The sequence below is a fragment of the Monodon monoceros genome, unplaced genomic scaffold (genome assembly GCF_005190385.1).
Source record: "Monodon monoceros isolate NGI ecotype Baffin Bay Population unplaced genomic scaffold, NGI_Narwhal_1 Super_Scaffold_9, whole genome shotgun sequence".
Lineage (NCBI taxonomy): Eukaryota > Metazoa > Chordata > Mammalia > Artiodactyla > Monodontidae > Monodon > Monodon monoceros.
The window spans coordinates 32916931-32938600 of NW_021703786.1; positions in this window are offsets into that span (position 1 = coordinate 32916931).

Below are 21670 nucleotides of genomic sequence, written 5' to 3' on the forward strand. Positions count from 1 at the left end.
GGTCAAAGCGCTGACGAAGAATGAGAGGAATTCCACAGGATCAGGCCAGTCTTGATAAATGACAGCAGGGGACGGTGTGGGGAGGGGGAAAGGATCAGGGAAGCAGGGAGGACTGATTGGCTCCCAGACAATCAACCCGTTGCCTCCCCTTGTGCCATCCGTCTGCCTAGTGCTTTTAGAGTGACTGAAGGCTTGCCCTTCTAAATATTTGGAGTTTCAAAAAATGACCTATGGAATATGGGTTTTTTCAGGTGAAAATTTTTTTACTTGAATTTTATTTATTTTTATACAGCAGGTTGTTATTAGTTATCTATTTTATACATATCAGTGTATATATGTCAATCCCAATCTCCCAATTCAACCCACCACCACCCCCTCTGCCCCGCTTTCCCCCCTTGGTGTCCATACGTTTGTCCTCTACATCTGTGTCTCTGTTTCTGCCTTGCAAACCGGTTCATCTGTACCGTTTTTCTAGGTTCCACATATATGCGTTAATATACGGTATTTGTTTTTCTCTTTCTGACTTCACTCTGTATGACAGTCTCTAGGTCCATCTGCGTCTCTACAAATGATGCAATTTTGTTCCTTTTTAAGGCTGAGTAATATTCCATTGTGTATATGTACCACACCTTCTTTATCCATTCGTCTGTCGATGGGCATTTAGGTTGCTTCCATGACCTGGCTGTTGTAAATAGTGCTGCAATGAACATTGGGGTGCGTGTGTCTTTTTGAATTATGGTTTTCTCTGGGTATATGCCCAGTAGTGGGATTGCTGGGTCGTATGGTAATTCTATTTTGAGTTTTTAAAGGACCCTCCATACTGTTCTCCATAGTGGCTGTATCAATTTACATTCCCACCAACAGGGCAAGAGGGTTCCCTTTTCTCCACAGCCTCTCCAGCATTTGTTGGTTGTAGATTTTCTGATGATGCCCATTAAGGTGAAAATATTTTAAAAAATAGTTTTGAGAGTATTGCTGTTATACTTCAGGGAACTAGAACCTAACCAAGCAAGATTGACTATCATTAGTTTGAGGCTTCTGTTTGCTCTGACACTTTTTTTTTCTTTATTGCCATGAACCTGATCAGTCCATCTGCAGCTGTGACTAGCCCATTGTACCGTGTCTTTAAGTAGCTCATGACTGCCTGCAACTCGCTATAAAATGAGTGGTGGGTTGCTGGTCTCTTATGTTGTTTCCAGATTTGACTTTTATGGTCTCTAACTTCAAGATACCTCGTCGAGTCTGCGGAATTAGACATAGGTGTGTTCTAACACCAGATGAGCCATCTGGAAAGTGGTACAAGGACAAGAAGGAGAGTTCTTGCACTATCCTTTATATCTTCTCAAACCCAGCCAGGGATCACAGTGGCAACACACCATGGAAACCATGGAGATGTTTTTGGTTATTCTTCCACGGGATGTCCCTTAAGAAGAAGGTAACTGCCCACACTATCAGGCCGTCAGACTAAGATATAGACGCCTTGATTATAGACACTACTCAGGTCTCCTAGTTAGGATCAAAGATGCAGAGAACCTGATGGCTTTTGAACATATGGCCAGTGGGCTTCTCGGGAAGTCCTCTCCCAAGCCTGGGAAATGTCATGTTATTGTTGAAGCTTCTGCACAGACCAAGAAAGAACATCCATTTCTGTTACCCCTGGGTTTAAAGTCATGCTGAAAGTTCAACGAGGGGCTTTGGCATATAAGATAGAATAGAATGGGATTGTACTCACCTACCCTCCTTTCACTGAGGATGAAGATTTCCGTCCATTTAGTGCAGGGGTTCTCATCTGGGGACAATTTTAATCTGGGGACATTTGCAATATTCATAGATATGTTTGATTGTCAAAGGGGGCGATGGGTGCTACTGGCACCTAGTGAATAGAGGCCAGGGATGCTACTAAACATCCCACAACACAGAATTATCTGGTTCCAAATGTGCTATAATTGAGGAGTTGTGGTTCATTGATTCCAGGTGCCAGAGCAGCAGGCTGCTGGTGGTGGATGGGCTAAACTTTCCTGTTGTCTGGTGGGAAGACTCAAATTCAATCATTTATACCATATTCGGTTTTGCTTAAGGCTGACAAGACTGGCTGGCTGTGGAGTGAAGGGAAACCCCTCCTTGATCAAAAGTGCTTCAAAATATGTCTGCCTCCCCTGTTCTGGTGAGTCTTCTGTCCATGCACGAGTGGGAGGTAGGAAGGAGGCCACTGAGAGGCTCCCCAAGGATACGATAGGAAACAATGGATATGATACGATAACTGGATGAGGGCTCCACTAATGACCGTTTCATCCATGCCTCTGCTTTGAAGCACCAACCCAGGGGCCATCCAAGGTGAGACTATGAATTATGCACTTTTCAACACTGCTGTTCAGTCTGTCTACACGTCCCTCCGTCATTTGCACTATTTTTGGTGCCTCCTTTGCTTTTTTTAATGTTTAAAAAAAATTTTTTTATTGAAGTAGAGTTGCTTTACAATATTGTGTAAATTTCAGGTGTACAGCACAGCGAGTCAGTTATACACTCACACACACACACACACACATATTCTTATTCAGATTCTTTTCCCTTATAGGTTATTACATAATATTGAGTATAGTGCCCTATGCTCTGCGGTAGGTCCTTGTTGGTTATCTAGTTTATACAAAGTAGTGTGTATGTGTTAATCCCAGCCTCCTCATTTATCCCTCCCCATGCCTTCTTTTCTTATGGACCCTTCTTCCTCTACTCTGAGCAGTATTCTGGCTAATTTGGACCCCTACATCTACAGGAGAACACAATCTAATTGGTTATCTCATGCACGACTGTCAGCCACCCATCCTGCTGTCACTCGCAACTCTATTAGCCTTTGGAAATGGAGTTCTTGAAGAAAAAGTACAGCTTAGCCCACTTTCCAGTAGTGGAGCCCTAGGTGTGATAATCCCCAAAGGAAGAAAACATTTTTGATTACGGGCCTCTTATACCTCTCTTCAAATTGCGGTGTATAGGCAGTTACCTACTCTTAATAGCGACTTTATCGATGCTAGCATTCTGAGCAAGATATTCTATAATCTTCCTTGGAAACACACCTGAATATTTAATAGGATGGAGTCCGTGAGATAACATCAACACATTTGCCTAACTCTAAACTCTTGAATGTAATGGAAAAATATCTCATTTGGACTGACTGGGAATATCTATGGTTTAGAGCTGCTAAACTACAAACCAGCTGAGTCTCCTGGAATTAAATATGACTTGCCGTCCTGGGTGCCTTCTTAGCACTCTTCGAGCCCTCTCTGATGTGGAGTTACAGGCTATAGATGAGGTGGACTGCTTTCTGGCTTTGACCTCAGCAGAGGGAAGGAAGGCAGCACCTTCTCGATTAGGGAATGGAAAGTCTAATGAAGTTCAAGAGCCTGTCTCCCCCACACCCCCGAATTCCCTAGAAAAAGACTAGGACTGGGGTTCTCGGTGATGAATCAAAGTCCGTTTTCATCTCTCCAGACTTCCCCCCATCTTTTATGGCGTTGTTTTAGAGAAAGAAAACCACCCTTCAAAAGCTCTGCTCTAGGGCTTCCCTGGTAGCATAGTGGTTAAGAATCCGCCTGCCAATGCAGGGGGCACGGGTTTGATTCCTGGTCTGGGAAGATCCCACATGCCGCGAAGCAACTAAGCCCGTGCGCCACAACTACTGAGCCTGCACTCTAGAGCCTGCGAGCCACAACTACCGAGCCCGCGAGCTACAACTACTGAAGCCCGCGTGCCTAGAGCCCGTGCTCCGCAACAAGAGAAGCCACCGCAATGAGAAGCCCGCGCACCGCAACAAAGAGTAGCCCCCGCTCGCCGAAACTAGAGGAAGCCCACGTGCAGCAACGAAGACCGAACGCAGCCAAACATAAATAATAAATAAATAAAATTGTAAAAAGCTCCGCTCTATCAGTTTCCCCTACCTACTGTGTGTTCTTAGATGTTTATAACACTCTTTAGTTTACGATTATGATGTTAGGACTGTCATCGATTAATAAAACATATGGTAAACTATAACTTACCATTCTGATTTTTTTCAAACATGGTAATAACATACATGGTTCTAATCGTTTTCTAAGACAGCCCAAAGTATTCTCAACATCAGTAAAGAATGTTAGCAGGTCACACTATTTTCAGGCTAGAAATACATTGACTATATACTTGCTGGTGTTGGGGTCATACACCTTGCTCGTGAGAACATGTGAAGTATTTTCTGAGACTCACAGCAGCACAGCAGTTACGGACGTATTTTAGATGTCTTCCAGTTGTCTGTAATTTGTCCTTGTTAGACAAATATGGCCACTTGAATTCCTTTACTGACAGTGTTCTAGCAGAGGAGTAATATGTGTTCAGAGATCTGCATGAAAAGCGTGTGATAAATAAGCTATTTCCATGAAATATTTTGACTATCTTATAATTAAAGTAATTATGCTCATTGTAAAAACCGGGGGAAACACTGGAAATGTGAAGAAGCAAATAAATACAACTGATGATCCCATCACCCATTTGTAACACTGTTGACTTTCAGATATACACGTGGATACGTGAGTATGTAACTATATCATATACACACACACATATAAACAAGGAAAACAGAAGTGCTTTGGTAATCCTATTGCATATACAGTTCTGTGTACTTCTGTTAACATTATGCTCTGAGCATTGTCTCCTGTCAGTACAGAATTTTTTATAAACAGTTTTAAGGGTCTGGTGGTCAAGCATTACGTGGCCACAGCATAATGTTACCCTCAGCAGTTATACAAGAAGGCTGTTTTCAATTGTTCACGATTATACACAAGGCTACAATGAGCACTGTTGCCCTAATCCTGTAGATTTTGTAAGGATGAAATGAGATGATCCACGTAAAGTTTCTAATATAATAGTGATCAACATTCAAACTGTTGTCCTTTCCAACTCTCTCGTTTCACCTACTTTTCTCCTGCTGTCGCCAGCGCATTTTCCCCCTGAGAATAAGACCTTAGAATTGTGGCTACTTAGTTAAAGCAAACACACATCTTTTAAGATCTCAATATGGGTCACTAGGTTACTTTCCAGAGAGTTCGTACCGATTTTTCTTCTACCTTGAGTGCTGTTATTTGAATCAGATTTTGGTTGGTTTGTGCAGCTTCCTATCCTCTGTTGCAGTCTTAGCTCATTTGAAAAAGAATGGATACATGTCTACAACTGAATCACTTAGTTGTACGCCTGAAACGAACACAACACTGTTAATCAACTATACTCCAATATAAAATAAAAAGTTAAAATATTAGAGGGCAGGGGGGAGGGTGTCAGTCGTCTGAGTGGGGAAGCTTGTGAGCTGGCCGCCATGTCAAATCCTCGCCCACTTCTAGCTTTATCCAACCCAAACCACCGGAGCTTCCTGAGCCAATCTTCATGAGACTGGGTGTACATCAGGAGTCCCACCTGCTCTGGGGGTCTAGAATCAGGTTCATTGTGGGCGGTGTCACCCAAACACCTTCGTGTTCACCAAACCCATTTTATGTCACCATATTTATTTGACCTTTGCTCCCCCAATTCCTGGCTTAACACTTTACTTTCCTCCTTGCAATGGAAACCCTGTCCTGAACATTAGCCCACTTCTCTGGGGCCTGGAGACCCTGTCTGGTCCCTGCTGATCCCTTACCCTTGGGGAAATGCAGTCTGTTTCCAACTGGATGGACCACATGGAAACACACTGCTGTCATTCTGTCACATCAACTTAGAAACTTTTGCTCCTCTGTCCCACCCACAAGAACCAATCTCCTTGAGTCTGTACTGCATTCCAGATCGAGGTCACATTTTCTATTCCTCTTTGGAGTTTTGGTCACCTCCCTTCCCAAAGCCTTTGGCCCTGGGGCTGATTTGCTCCAACTGTCTTGAGCCCACAGTTCCCAGCATCCTTCTTGCATCCTCAGCCGGTGCTGCCGAATTCTTACTCTGCTCGTGACCAAGCCAGCTCACAGAACAACAGCCTCTGGTGTACTTCTGGCTATGTCATGGCTACGAGGAGAGGCAGCAGCTGGCAGAAAACATGTTAAACAGACCTGGCTCCTATGGGAATCACAGAGTTAAGCGTTCTCACCCCTTTAAGCCACCTTTCACATTTGATTGATTTTTTTCTATTGGTTGTTTGCCTGATCTGATCAGAGAGTTTGGGCAGTTTCTGTTGACACTTTATTTCACTTTGGGTAAAGTTTAAACATGACTTATCGCAACTCTGACACATCTGGAAGGCCATGTTTTGCCCCCCTCCTGTTTTCTACCTCTTTCGGTTATGAGAACACAGGGTATAAAGGCATTTAAAAATATATATATACATAAGAAGCAAACTCATTGCTTTGGATCTCTTTGGAGAAAGGTCTTAGACATTCCAGGTTATAAGCATGGCTAGACAATCCTTCTGTTTTGCTCTAGAGTTTAAACCTTTCGTATTTATTTCATTTCCCACAGGTGAAAAGCATCCATTTCCTAGAGAAGCACCTGTGGGATAGCAAAGTCCCAGGACCAAGAATTCTGTATGTCTCTTTCCAGTGAAGTGGCTGAAGGTCTGGAGCTGAAGTTGCAAATTCCATAGTGTCCTTGATTCTCAAGTCTAAATTGATAAATTTCCTAAAGGCCCTCTGGTTCAACCTTCTCCTTCATATGGAAATCTCTTCTACAGCATCCTTGTATGGGAATCATAGGTCTCTGTACCCACCTAGCATAGCTTATTTGGGGGCTTATTCTCATAATTAGAACATCTCTCTCAGTAAATGGGAAATTACCTCCAATTTTTATTTATTCCCTACTTGTTCAGTACCTATTACGTGCCAGGCATACTGCTAGGCTCATGGGATGTCAAGCTGGGTAAATCCCAGGATTTGTCTTTAAGGGGTTCAGAGTGGAGCGATGGACATGGCTACAGAGTACAATGCACAAAGTTCCTGGGGGGACACAGGTGGAAGCGTACTTAGTTCTGCTAGGGAAGGTGGGAGAAGACTTTGCAGGTGATGTGACCTCAGAAATGAAACTTGAGAGATTGGGTCAGATTTCATTAACCTGAAAAAGAGGCAGAAGAATCCACTGGGGAGGAAGGAAAACATAATCGCCCTTCGCCAAACTAGAATCATCCATTGCAGAGCACGCCTGAAACAGAGCAGGGGTGCGAAGGAATGGATAACTCTGGAAAGGTGGGCTGGAGTGAGGCTGATGTGGACCTTGAGTGCCGTGCGGAGAGGTCTGAACCTTAGGCTGCTGAGGGGAGGAGCTGTAAAAGTGAGGAATGTACCGGCATTAGCAGGATGACAACCAAGAGCAGCTGGGATCTGGGGCCGAGGCAGTGTTGAATTCAAGAAATATGTGGAGGCACAGGGAACTATATTCAATATCTTGTAATAATCTACATTGGAAAAGAATCTGAGAAAGAATATATATATTATAATATATATATTAAAAGAGTATAATATACAATACATAACTGAATCGCTTTGCTCTACACCTGAAACTAACACAACGTTGTGAATCAACTATACTTCAATTAAAAAAAAGAAACGTTTGGAAGCAGGATCACAGAACATAGCAACCGTTGCATCTGGAAGGTGACAGAGAACATGGTTCCCGATTCCGCAGCACCCTGAGCATCGTTCTCCTGCTTCTCCAGGAGCCTCCTCTTCTAAGGCACCACATACCATGTGTGTTCCAGAATCTTCAACACCCTCATCACCTCCCTTAAAACACAGTGGTTTGCTGAGGCCCCTCTTAATTGTGGTCCCCAGAGTCAAAAACATGCAACAAAAGATACATAACTGGAGCGGGGTGTGGGGGGATATAGTCTCTTTTTACGTGAACAGGAAATTTCTTCTGTTCTCAATTCCACATCTTGTTCTTCCCTGCCTCCTCATCAGGGAGAACACTCCTCCCTAAGTCTCTGCTTGTTCATCAACACAATCTATGAAACAGAGCACATGACCACGTAAAGGAAAAGTGAATAAAAGTCATTTTTGAACATTCATTTGTCTGCTCAGTAAGAATTTGTGATACTTATAACGTGCCAGGCTTCATACACATTGTAATTAAACACTATGTACCAGACCCATCGCTGGGTCCATGGGGTGTAATGATGGCTAAGTCCACAATTTGCCTTTATCCAGTTCAGTCTATCTAAATATATAAAAAGATGTCTAAAACAAGGGTTCTACTAACAAATAACTTATAGTCTAAAAGGCAAAGAATGACGGCCACCCTTTCATTTGTGTGGTAATAATAATATGTGACATGCATTGAATGCTTTCTCTGTGCAGGTATCCTTCTTTTTTTTTTTTAAACATCTTTATTGGCGTATAATTGCTTTACAATGGTGTGTTACTTTCTGCTTTATAACAAAGTGAATCAGCTATATGTATACATATATCCCCATATCTCCTCCCTCTTGCATCTCCCTCTCACCCTCCCTATCCCACTCCTCTAGGTGGTCACAAAGCACCGAGCTGATCTCCCTGTGTTAAGTGGCTGCTTCCCACTAGCTACCTATTTTACATTTGTTAGTGTGTATATGTCCATGCCACTCTCTCACTTCGTCCCAGCTTACGCTTCCCCCTCCCCGTGTGCTCAAGTTCATTCTCTACATCTGCGTCTTTATTCCTGTCCTGCCCTTAGGTTCTTCAGAACCATTTTTTTTTTAAGATTGCATATATATGTGTTAGCATATGGTATTTGTTTAGGGTATCCTTCTAATTGCTTGGCATGAGTTAACTTACTTGGTCCTCATAATAACACCGTGAGGTAGGTGGTAACTCTTACTACCATTCCCATTTAGCAGAGCAGGAAACTGAAGCACAGTTGCTCAAGGTCATACAACTAAGAATAAGAGGGAGTCAGCATTCAAACACAATAATTTTGCCTACTGGGTCTGCACTTTTTACCTGTATGTTGTAATATCTTGCAAATACCTAACACAATAGGTAGAAAGAGAGAAGTGCGATGAGAGAGAAAGTTGACTCTTGTGTCTGGCGAAAGGGGCCAGTTTTGATCCCTTTGTGAATGATTCATCCCTGGTGCGGGTTTCTCTCAGGCGCATTTCCGGGTATGGGGGAGGGAGGGAGGGCATAACTGCCTTACCTCATGCATCTATCTGCTGCCACCTGTGATTTACAGCGGGAGGGCTCACACCCAGCTGGACCTTGGTGTTAAAGTAATCATGTTCTATGCGTTTGCTTTTAGCAGGTGACAATAAAAAATCAATGGATTAGAATTATAGGACCTTGAAGTTTAGCGTTGCCCCAGACTGTAATGAAAATTCATTTACGGTGTGACAACCACAGATTGGCAATTTCTCTCTCCCCACGTAGCAGGCGGTTTATCATGTTGCTGGTTTGCTACCTCTTACAGAAGGGACCAGATCATGTGCCAGGTTGCCCCAGTGAGTAATAGCCTGGTTTTATTATAAGGGATAAATCAATCTCATTGACTTCTTGCATTGGCTTAATGAGGTTAGATCAGCAAAAGCCGAGCTTGGGAAACAGTTGTTGGTCAACAGCCTCCGAGTGCTGACAGAGAGCCCTTGAAGGGTTGAATCTGGAGTGAAAACCCAGCAGTTTGCCTGCAGGTGGGTGGGAAGAATCTGAGGTTTGGTTTGGGGATTGGCTTTCAAGTGGGCAAGAGTTCTAAAACACAGCTGAACCCGCGGAGAGCTCTTGCACATTAGTAGATAAGTGACTAAATAAATGAAACAAAACAAAGACACAATTTAAAAAGGAGTCTTTATTTTTTTAAGCTGGTAGGTCTTGTCATTTGCCCATGCAGTGATGGCTTTAAATTCCAGCAGGGAGGGGTGGGGAGCAATGCATAGAAGGGGGTGGATTACAGAACACCACAGTGACCTTCCAGAAGAATGCATCCTGCTTCTCTATGCTACGTGGGTTGGGGTGTGGGGAGTTGCTTTGGCACAATGTGTAGTGACTCCCTGCTTTCCAAGTTCCAAGATGTTGCAAGAGCCTGCCTTCACTTCTTGAGCTAGGGTCATGGCAGGGGAAAGGCATTAAAGTTTCCCTCTGCCCTTGTACCCTGGTGTAGCTCTAGGTGAGTGAGAAGAGTCCTCTGAATATCTCCCAGGCATTTGCCAACAGGGACAGACCAAATGGACCTTCCTCTCCGTTGGGTGAACCCTCCTGCCTAAATGTCCCATGAAGCTATTTCATTTGCCTCCCTGTATGTGTACATTTAATGAGAATATCGTGCTCTATAGATTAAAGTAACCACAGAAGCCATGTTGAGGGTGCTAGAGCAGAGAAAAGTGGAGCCAGAGAGAAGCTTCGGGTGATGTCCACATTTCGCGTTCTCTATTTCAGAGCTGATCATGTCTTGCCTTTTGGAATGCAGCCATAATCCCTAAGGAAATTATGGATGAGAATTTTAAAGGCTTTCTGCCCCAGCTAATCCATTCCATGTTTAATTTTATGTTTCTAACTTTGTCCTTTTCATTGAAAAACGTTGACTTACCAGAAAAAACTAAAAAACAACAACAAAGGTTTCAGTTCTCATTTCATAAGATAGAAATTTCTTGACATCTAAGCAGAAGGGGGACCACTGAGACATAAGAAAGCACTTTATAACAGGGACCATGATGGTGATTCAGTCAGGGCTGGCTGCATTGTATCAGTCAGGGCTGTTAGGATGTGGTAACAAACAACCCTCAGACGTTTTTTAACCTCGTAGTGTAAAATAAAAACACTGATACAGAGACCCACATGAAACAAATATTTATCATATTATTATAAAGCTAACATCCTTCTAACCAGCACTCAAGTTAGGAAATGGAGCTTAGACAGGCACCCCAGAAATCCCTTCCCACATCCTGTTCCCTCTCCCCCTCCAAAACTAACCACCTTCCTTGCTTTCATAGTAATAATCCCCAAACCTTAATGGATTAAAACAATTAATGTTTATTTCTTATTCATACTACGTATCTATCACCAGAAGCTGCTCCCTTGTCTTTGTACCCTTATTGTGGGACCCAGGCTGACAGAACCTTCTGGAACATTGCCAGGGAGGGTGGCAGAGGATACAGTGCATTCTGAGGAGATGCACATGGGCTCAGCCTGGAAGTGATCCACATTATCTATTTTCACAACTCATTGGCCAGGACTGGTCATGAGGCCCCATCTGATCTCTGAGCTCAGGAAATGTAACCCCACCTGGTGCCCAGAAGGGGGAGCTGAGGAGGGATTAGGAATATTCGGCAAATAGCACTCAAGTTGACAGCAGTTCTGGATTTGGACTCTGGTTCATTTGCTAGTTCTACCAGTGGCTAGACATGTGCTTTGGACAAACAACTTTTTAAACACTCGGTTACCTTAAAATGAGGGACATTCGTAAGGTTCTTGTGAGAATGAAATGAACCAATGCTTTAAAGCCTTAGGACAGTGCCTGGCAATCATACCCTTAACTCAAGGCTTATTATGAAACTTGTTTAAACCTCCCCTATTCAGTTACGATGCTCAAGATGGAAAGAGCTTCCCTCCAGCCACTGTCTCAGATGGGGTTGGGGAAAGGATCGGATGACCTTAGTGGCTTGAGTTTCTCTAACCCCATGTGTAAACACGAAGGAACAGAGCTGTGGACCACCTTTGGAAGCACTTTGGAGGCTGTCTGTCTTCCACTCCACGACCTATTAGTTTGCAGCGGGGGATGGAGGAAGAGAAGGAAAGATGAGACATCCCCGTTGCTAGATACGTCTGGGGTTTCTACTTTGTTGTTATTGCTCCAGGATGTTGATCTTTTCCCCTTTTTTGGAGGACAAGAAAGTGATTCATGTTCAGGGGAGGGGTCCCATCCCCTCTCTCACTGACAGCGAAACTGTCAAAAAGCCCATCCCCTATAAACACTAACCTGGCAAAGGAGACCAAACCTCCATATGGAAAATCAAAGTAAGGGATCTGGCAGGGAGTTGCAAAGATGGTTTGAATCAGAGGCAGAGACAGCCCATGATATTGGGGTGGGGGCTTGGGGGGCTGTCTGCACCCTCGTGCCAAGATGGCTGGGAACCTGGGCCAGTGAGTTTCCATTCGCTGGGGAAGGCAGGCCCTGTCTGCACTGGAAGCCAGATCATGGCAGGTCTCTGGTTTAGATTCGGCTCATCGGAGGGTCCTCTGAGCTAATTGGGAAGGAGCCGGGCTGTGTTTTCTTTCCTGCTTAATAACAAGGGGAATTGCTTACAGCTCTGGACTTTATTAGGGGGGAAATCTGACATTGTTTTGTTGGACAGAGGCTCCGTCCAGGGAGCTAATCTCTCACACCTGTTTGGCCTTGTTAAGGATCCAAGGGGCCCCGGCCTGCTGGCTATTGGGTACTGCAGAGACTGATACAAGGGGAAGAACGTATGGGCCAGGAGAGGATGGGGATTTTCCTCCTCAGTCCTAATTCCAAAAATCTAGTGCTAAAGAGGATACAAATGCCGGCTACAGAGTTAATCCATAGGATCTCTGCACCTGGATTAGATCCACCCAGCAGGACTGATTCCCCGGATACTTAGGAAGCACCTCCAACCTGCAGGGCCCTGTCCTGTGCCAGCAGCAAGCCAGACAGGCAGAGCTCCTGCCCTTTGGGAATTTAAATGCTGGTCGTCCCAAGGGAAGATTAGCACATCTCTCATGATTCTAGGAAGCCGGGGTGCTGGTGGAGGGGGGAGGGGGTACCTCTAAGGACTGCTGCTGACTCCTTGCCTATGCTTTTTCTTTCACTGGAGTAACTCTTAACATTATAGGCTATTTCATAAGCCCGGGGAACCTTGCCCTTTATCCTCTGGGGGAAACTTTATCCTTGTTAGTGGTCTTGAAATAATGGTCAATGGAACCTTCAGAGGATACATGTGGGCATCGATTCCTGCAGGAGAATGGAAAGTCCCTCATCCTATGGGATGAGCAGAGGGCAAACCCAGGCAGGGCCCTTTGGTTGCCAGTCCCACACGTTCCCCTTTCTCCATACAAGGGCGCTGGCAAAGGAGGCGGTTATTAATGCCAGTTGAACAGCTGAGGGAATAAGAAACAGATGCTGACCCTCACGGATAGAAGAGGGAGACATCTGCACAGTGATCAATAGCTCCATCTCTTGGGTTTGAATCTTAGCAGGGCCAGCTGCATAGCGCATGGGGCCAACTGCGAAATGAAAATGCAAGGCCTTGGCCGGGGGCAGGGAAGTCACAGGCCCACAGCCCAGACCCACCGTGGACACGCAACTTCCTTTCCAGGACATGATTAGAATCTGGATCAGGGGAGTCCAAGAAGAGCCCCTCCTTCCCCCTAGACGGGAATGGCTCCAGCTTTCCTTGTGTACCTGCCTCTGCCCCTCTGAGTGCTTGTGCCATACGGGTACTTTTCCTTGTCTGCAGGACCCAGGCGCGCCCCACGTGGTGGGCAGTGGTCAGGAGCAGGGCTGGCAAAGAGGAAGACAAGGGGATCGTGGAGCATCAGAGGTGGGAAGCAGGTGGCCGAGAACCCATCCCAGGCGGCCAACAGGCAGCAGGAGGCTAGACCACACGAGAGCAGAGGCCCCAAGCCGCCAGGAAATGCTCCATCCGACTTGACTTACAGAACACAGATTCAAAGATAAAATTATTAAGGATTTTAAGACAGCATCTGCAGAGCATTAAACCCCAAGCAGGGGCCCTTGGAGTCCCCCTGGGCGACTGCACAGGTTGCATGCCCGGGAAGCCAGCCCTGATCTCAGCTCCACTGCTTATAAGCAGTGAAAGCTTGAGAATGTTAGCTGCTCAAAGCATGAATGTCTCCATCTACAAAGCCGGGACGACGAGAGCACTTGTCTCGAAGGGATGCTGTCAAACATTTAAAATGATAACACATTTGAAGTGTTCAGAGCAGTGCCTGGCACTTCACAAGCACTCTTAGCCATCATTATGATTATAGATTCACCTGCTGTGCTCTTCTATAGTATGATGTGTGACTGGAGTTTTACTTTTTCGCTTTTTTCTACCTAGTTCTACTGAGAGGCCCTCACTTTTTCATTTTGGCCTTTTGTTGCCAGTGGCAGCAGATTTCAAGGTATCTAGCTAAGCTTCAGGAGACCTACAGGGAAGAGTATGGAATCCTCTGCCCCCACCGATACACATACACACAGCACTCACACATACAGAGACACACAGAGACACACATACACAGACACACAGAGAGGCACACACAGACACAAACACGGCCCTCCTTAATTGTTAATGTGGATTTTTTTTTAAAAGCTCTTCAACGAGACTAGGGTTCTTTTTTGATGCTCTAAGGGTCCCCGTGAGCAGACAGCTGTTATAACCATAAATATAGTCATCCCCCTCCCACTATCCCCACAGAAAGGTGCCTTTTGGTCTGAATTATACTTTGCTATTTCGGATAGGATTTTGCTTGAAAACATAAAAAAAAGTTTCTGTGATTCTAAAAAATAGAATGCGTGAAAAGCAGGGAATGGAGCTTTGGACCTGGACTCTGCAGCTATCTGTCTGCTGAGTTTGAGTCTCTGGCCAGGTGGCTGCCTACCTGGGGAGCAGGGGCTGTATGTGGGCCTAGAGATACAAACCTGGACTCTGACATCTAGGTTCCTTGCCCAAGGAAATACAGTCAGGAAGTGTGGTTGAGTTGACAGCAGGATTTTCAGATTCCCAAGTGCCTTCTTTTCCCACTGCCTCCTCATTTAAACTCACGTTCAAGAGTGATGTAGCTTTGCAGAAGAGCTAATCCAAAGTGGGTATTTTGATCCTCCCTTGAGAAACACAAGGCTGGGCATCAGAAGACCTGTGTTTTAGTCTCACCGTAGCCACCCACAGTCACGTGACAGTAGGCGAACTACATAAGCCTTTGGAGCCTTGATACACTCATCTGTTAGGTGAGAATACTCTCTGTCTTGCTTTTTTTCACAAAGCCCTTATGAGGCTCCCATGATATAGGTTGTGGAAAAGTCCTTTTGGAAACTATAAAACACTACCCAGAGGTATGAAAATATTAAGAGTGGGCTCTTGCCTGCTTTGCCTGTCCTTTGATGAGAGCTTTGTTCTTGGTGGCCTCAATGAAAGAGTAGGGCAGGTAGAAATAGCTCGTACTGTGTCATTTTTCTAGCAATAGTTTTCTTTTACTGTTTTGTGATCTGCCTCCATTAAACCAAAGTTAAGTGACATATATGCAAAGATGCACACATATTCATATACTTCTATTTAATTATCATCCTTTAAGTCATTACAATTACCCCCTTTTCTTACATGTAGTTATGCTATTGGATAGTCACGTGCTGATAACTATTTAACCACCAGCTCTCTGAAGAAAATGTATTCATGTTTATACACACATACGCTGATTATAAATCTCACTGATATAAACGTGTAGCATATGATTTGAAAATAATTATAAAATCTGCAATACCCTTCATTGTAAATTCCATATAGCTAATTGACTCCTGAAAAACATTTCACTGACATTTGCAGTTGACGAAGGAGTGTAATTCCAACATGAGCACTGGTTGATATTTTCATTTTTGTTAAGGAATAAGATGAAAGAAGGAAGACATTCGTTGGAACCTCACTTCCTTGTCGAGGATGTGATTTCTTCACGGGACCAGAGAGTGGTTTTTGAATCCTGGGAGAATGTTTCCTTGATGCATATTCGTTGGCCACTCACAAGGGAACAACTAAAGACGTGACATACTTTCATGTTTAATCTGCATTATTAACATTTTCTTCATAACTCAAGTCTAGACAATTGTAAAACCATAAATCGAACCGTTTCATAGCATTTTTAGATTTTCATGGTGTTCAAGTTCCCACTATGGCTAACTCAGCTAAAAAAGTGACATCGTTGAACACAGAGTTGGGGAGAGATATGCAGTCATCAGCCATCAGACAGTATTTCCACTATATGGACACAAGAGATAGAAATAACATCAAGGGCATGGTCAATAGTGAAACATTACAAAATAGTAAGGAAGTGGTATGCTTATTTACCTTTCATTAAGATATAATTTATTTAATTGTAAGTTTGTAGAATTTAACTTTTAATTGTGGCTGTGTTTAACAACTGACTTGCAAAACCCTTGTAGATTTAACAATCTGCACCCGTGAGTGGGTACGAGCTGGCTCCCGCACGTGACTGCAAGTCTGTTTTTCTCTTCCTTGTGAATCTGGAATTTTTCAGCATTCAGAAAGAGTTATATTGAGTGCTTATATGTGCTAGATGCTGGGGATTCAGTGCTACGGTCCCTGTTCTCCTGGAGTTTACAGTCTTCTTGAAAAAGCAAATAAATAGAGCCATGATTTAGAGCCATTTTCTAAGTATGTGTTTTAAACAAATTTTTAATTAAATTTTTATGTTATATTGGGGTATAATTGACTTACAATGTTGTGTTAGTTTCAGGTGTACAGCATAGTGGTTCAGTTATACATAGACATGTATCCATTCTTTTTCAGATTCCTTTCCCATATAGGTTATTATAGAATATTGAGTAGAGTTCCCTGTGCTATACAGTAGGTCCTGGTTGATTATCTATTTTATATATAGTAGCATGTATATGTCAATCCCAAACTCCTGGTAACCATAAGTTTGTTTTCTGTGTCCGTGAGTCTGTTTCTGTTTTGTGAATAAGTTCATTTGTATCATCTTTTCTAGAGTCCACATATAAGTGATGTCATATGATATTTGTCTTTGACTGACTTCCCTTAGTATGATAATCTCTAGGTCCATCCATGTTGCTGCAAATGGCATTATTTCATTCTTTTTTACGGCTGACTAATGTTTTTGAATCACGAGATAGAAAAATCGTGTTTGACGTTCAAGGGCATATTTGTCCCACTATTTCCCAGTTACGTGCCAGGCCTGGCCTTTTCACTTTGCTCTCCAGGCCTCTGGCTAAAAATTCACTCTCTTAATGAAGAACTTTGGGTAAGGCCGCGGAGCTAAGGACAGTGAGGCGTTGTCTCCAAGTTGGCCTTTGAAGTCTGACTTATCATGGGCAGGGAACCGGCTCCATTTAGAGGAGGGGCCCTCTAAACTCCTTGTGATTTGTTTACATTTCACTTACCCCCTTCCTTTACCCTCAGAACATATTCCTGAGACTTCCACCCTCTTCCACGGGCAAGTGCAAATTCTGGATCCCGAGCAGAAACGGATCCAGAAACACATGAATAAAAATTATAAAGTGCCCACCTACCCTTTGTTAAGAATAATATAGGCTTCGTCATTTTGTAGATTCCCTTCAAATCAGGGACTTTCCAAGCCGTGGTGACACCTTTGCTTATGTGAGGTGGTACAGGGCTCTGGTCATGTAACTCAGGGATGGATGCTCGTATGTGTGTGTATACACTCACGTACACACACACACGCAAAGAGAGAAAAGCTCTCATCACATATTGAGAAGAGACTGTTCACCCAAAAGCGCCAGCAGTGAGTTCTCTGTCATCATTTGTAATAGCTCCTGAAATGACTTGGAAAACTTTAATTATGTGAGGGCTTTATTTTCAACTCCTGTTATCTTTTGAACTCCTGGAGGGAGGGGGAGTGGGTTACCCCACAGCCCCGGCTTTTTCTAAAGAGCCTTTGTCTCTCTGCCCAGGTATTAAGTTGGCGGTGCAACCATCCTAGGTATATTTGGTTCACTTTTCTCCCTCCCACTGCCCACCCCCTGCAAGCACCGTCCTGGGGCTGAATGTGTGCCTGTGTTCTCCAGGTCCACCGTCCCCAGTCCTGCACAGGGGACTGAAAGAGAATGGGCCACAGGAATGCACCCAGAACAGAGCCAAATTGTTCAAGCTGCGTGAAGAAGAAAGAAAAAACGGACAGGGAGGGGGGTGGTGGCGGCTGGGAGAAGAAGAAAAGCTTTTCTTGTCGGTTCAATTTCGGTGGAGATATTTGGAGGATAACACAGCCATTTTGTCGGGAGGGGGGGACACCAGGGGAGCAAAAAGAAAAAAACAAAACAAAACAAAAACGAGAGAGGCGAGTTTTATCGGCACAGTGGCCCATACAGAAAGGTGACATTTGAGAGAACAATTGCTAGGTTGTTTGGCCACATTTGCTGCTATGAATGAAGCTTAAGAAACGCTGTCTTTGGATTGCTGCGAATAGTCATCTTCATCATTCCTGCGAGCTCGCTCTCTCTCTCTCTCTCAGTTCCCTTATGAAATAAGGGCACACAGGTAATAAACAAAGCACTATAAAAGATCAGATCGAGGTATTCCGTGGGCTCATTCAATGTCGGGAGCAGGCATTCTGCACACCAGCGCCGGGGCTTTCAGCTCAAAACTGAGGAGAGGCAGGATTAGGCGGGACCCCTGGCTCTCCTTCTACAACCTGGCTGAATTTATCGGGGCCGTGTCCTCGGTCAGCTAACCCACGCCTGAGGACGGAGGGACAGAGGAAAGCATGGCAGAGTAGATCCCCTTGGATCTTGCTCATGTGGATTTTGGATTCTGACCTGACTTTGTCAATCCTCATGCCAGATCCAGGTGAGTAAGCTGCCTGGAGTAAAAAGCTGTTTGTCTGTCCAATCTGACTTATTTTCCCTCTACTTGGACAGATGATTTGATGGTGATTCTTATTTCCCTCCTTTTGCCATGGTTTAGGTACTGGTGGTGATTGCAGTCTCCCAGCTGAGTCCTGTCTGGCTGCCTGCTGCAGGAGAAGCAGGCCAAACTCTGCAAAGGAATTGCGTTGATGTGTACGAATGAGCAGGGTGGGGTCCTCTGATTTGGGGGGATAATCAGCAAGGGGTGTGTGGACAGAGCTATAAAGGATCCTCCTCCTGACAAGCAAACTTTCTTGCCCTGAGTCCTGGCTGGGCCTCTACCTCCTACTTTCATCTCCTCTGTAATTCTCCTCTGCTTTCAATTGGCAAGATTCACCAGAAGTGAACATGGGAACACTCGGCCTTGTCTGGTTTCAAAGGTATGTAGCTCAGGCACCAGTGAGCAATGGGCACTAACTGTGGATCTAGTTTCCTCCCATGAGTTGGTACCCAGGGAGTGCCCTTGTCTGGAAAGTTCATCCACATGCAGGTGCTCGTGAGCTGGGCCCCTATAGGCCGGACCTCTGGGTTGACAAGTAACTCTGTGCCTCATTGGAGCCTAGCTATTCTTTGCTCTGCTATTTGTTCTCCTTTTCCTGGATCACAATCACCACCACAGGGAACATAATCTAGTAATAAAACAGAACGAGGGCTTCCCTGGTGGCGCAGTGGTTGAGAGTCCGCCTGCCGATGCAGGGGACACGGGTTCGTGCCCCGGTCCGGGAAGATCCCACATGCCGTGGAGCGGCTGGGCCCATGAGCCATGGCCGCTGAGCCTGCGCGTCTGGAGCCTGTGCTCCGCAACGGGAGAGGCCACAGCAGTGAGAGGCCCGCGTACCGCAAAAAAAAAAAAAAAAAAAAAAAAAAACCAGAACGAAATGATATCAGTTTTTCAGAGAGGAGTATAAACTTTGGATGGGTTTGTGGCTGTGTTTGTGTGTGGGCAGGCCCAACTGGATATGATGGGCATGTTTCAAATATTTGCTTAACAAAGCCTCGAAAATGCCCGTCTTGCTTATGGACAGTGTAATAGCATCAGGTGTTCAGTTCCAGGCATCCTAAGGAGAAAATGGTTTTAGCAGCTGTGTCTTCGCATCTGTCTTGTCATTAGTGAATAGTACCGAAGAGTGGTTCAGTGTATACATTCTATAAGATTAGGCTCTTTTATGTTTACCCATTTAGCCTCAGGATTTTAGGTACTTTCCAAATGACCCGTTTAGTGTTCTTAATTCTTTTTAACCTCCATTTTGTGAAGCTGATTCATCTGGGATCTCAGCTGTATTCCAATTATTACAAAAGAAGGCTTTCTGGAGTTTAACTAAGTCCTTAGACTTCCCATATGGGAAAGACCGTGTGTGTGTGTGTGTGTGTGTGTGTGTATGGGTGTATATCAGAACACACACTATAAAAGTTATATACAAACAGTGATATACTGCTTGTTCTGTTCAGGCGTGTGCATATGAGTATAAAACAATCATACTGGAGAATACTGAGTCATTGTGACTTGGTAATTTAGATGCAGGCTCTAGATCTTTCAGTGGAGGCTTTTCTGATAGCCTGCTGCATGAGAAGTGAGGCTGAATGCTGCAAAGGCGTGGTATAAATTCGTAGGAACGGGGTTATACTTAATACTTTATAAATGTATTTCATAGATATGTGCAGGTCTTCTCAACAATGAACCATAGATGCTTGAAGTCTTTCCCAATTTGCCATTGCGTAGCAAATGTCCTCTTCTTTGCTCAACTTGAGGCTTTCTTTCCCAGGACTGTGTTTTCCAAATGGTACTGATTTCTCTGGAAATAACAGGATTTTTAACATGGCTGCTCTAAGAGAAACCTGCCTAATGGAGTAGGGAATCACTAACTGTCTGAAGAATAAAGGAATGATTGAATCGTCCCTGAACTGCAGGTAAGGGTCACCTCTATATTTATTTGCACACATATGTACTCTCTTGGGTAGAATATTCACAGAGTTATTGGACTAGCAGTCTGGACTCACTTGGCAAATTCTTTTAATGTCTCATTTCATTTATCAGTAACTTAAATTCAGTTAATCAGTTAATTGGTATTAGGTAAATATATCACCACTCTTTCCATCCTCCAACTTTCCTTCTTTGTAGGTCTCCCATCGTCACCTATATAATCAATATATTGGGTAGGCTAACATTAAAGACCTTGTTTTCTCAGAGATTACGGTTTGAAGTATGTCTGCAGTATAAGTATGTGTGTACCAAGTTTTGGAACAATTTAATTTCCTTTCCAAGACATACCCATAACTCCTGATGGGAAGCTAGAACAGCCAGCAGAGTGGTAGCACAGGGGTCAATGATTGTTATTCACATAAGATGCAAGGGGGGAGGGGACTTCCCTGGCGGTCCAGTGGTTAAGACTCTGCGCTTCCAGTGCAGGGGGGCTCGGGTTCATTCCTGGTCGGGGAACTAAGATCCCACATGCCCTCTGGCCAAAAAAAAAAAAAAAAAAAAAAAAGAAGGTGCATCATTGAACATTAACTACAAACTGTCATCTACAGCAGCATTCTAATAAGCATTTTGCCCAAACGACATTGGGCAAAGCACTGGCCCCGGACATCTGCCTCTTACAGACTTACGGGGGCATGGGGACCCAGGGCTCAGACACATGCATTATTCACTGCTTTTTTCCTCTGCTTATTAGCCTTGTGGGTGAGGGTGGCATTAAGCACTGGCCCAGTCATGGCAAAATGCGGGAGAACACATAGTCTTGTGTCTGGGGCTTTAAGGGACTCTGAGACGACCTGGTGCTCGGGAGGATTTGTGAGCAGATTGGCTTATAGCCATCACTGTTGGCTAATAATCGCACTAATCTTTTCGAGGGAAGTTTTGTGTGCATGAGTGTACCCCCTTTCCTCAATCCCCAAGTCAGAGCACAATAGAGGAATTGTGTTTCTGCACTTATTCCATGAGACAGGTCAGGGGGCAGGGTGCATAAGGTCTGCAATGGATGACCCACCAGGCATTAGCCCCGAGCCATCACGAAGGCACCCGAGAGCTGGGCGATATGGCTTTGGCCAAATTATAGGGAAACATTTCACCGGCTGAGCCGTTTGGAAAGCAGCTGTTTTGGGGATAGCAGATCCCGTGCCCTTTGGGGAGACCTCAGAAGCAAGT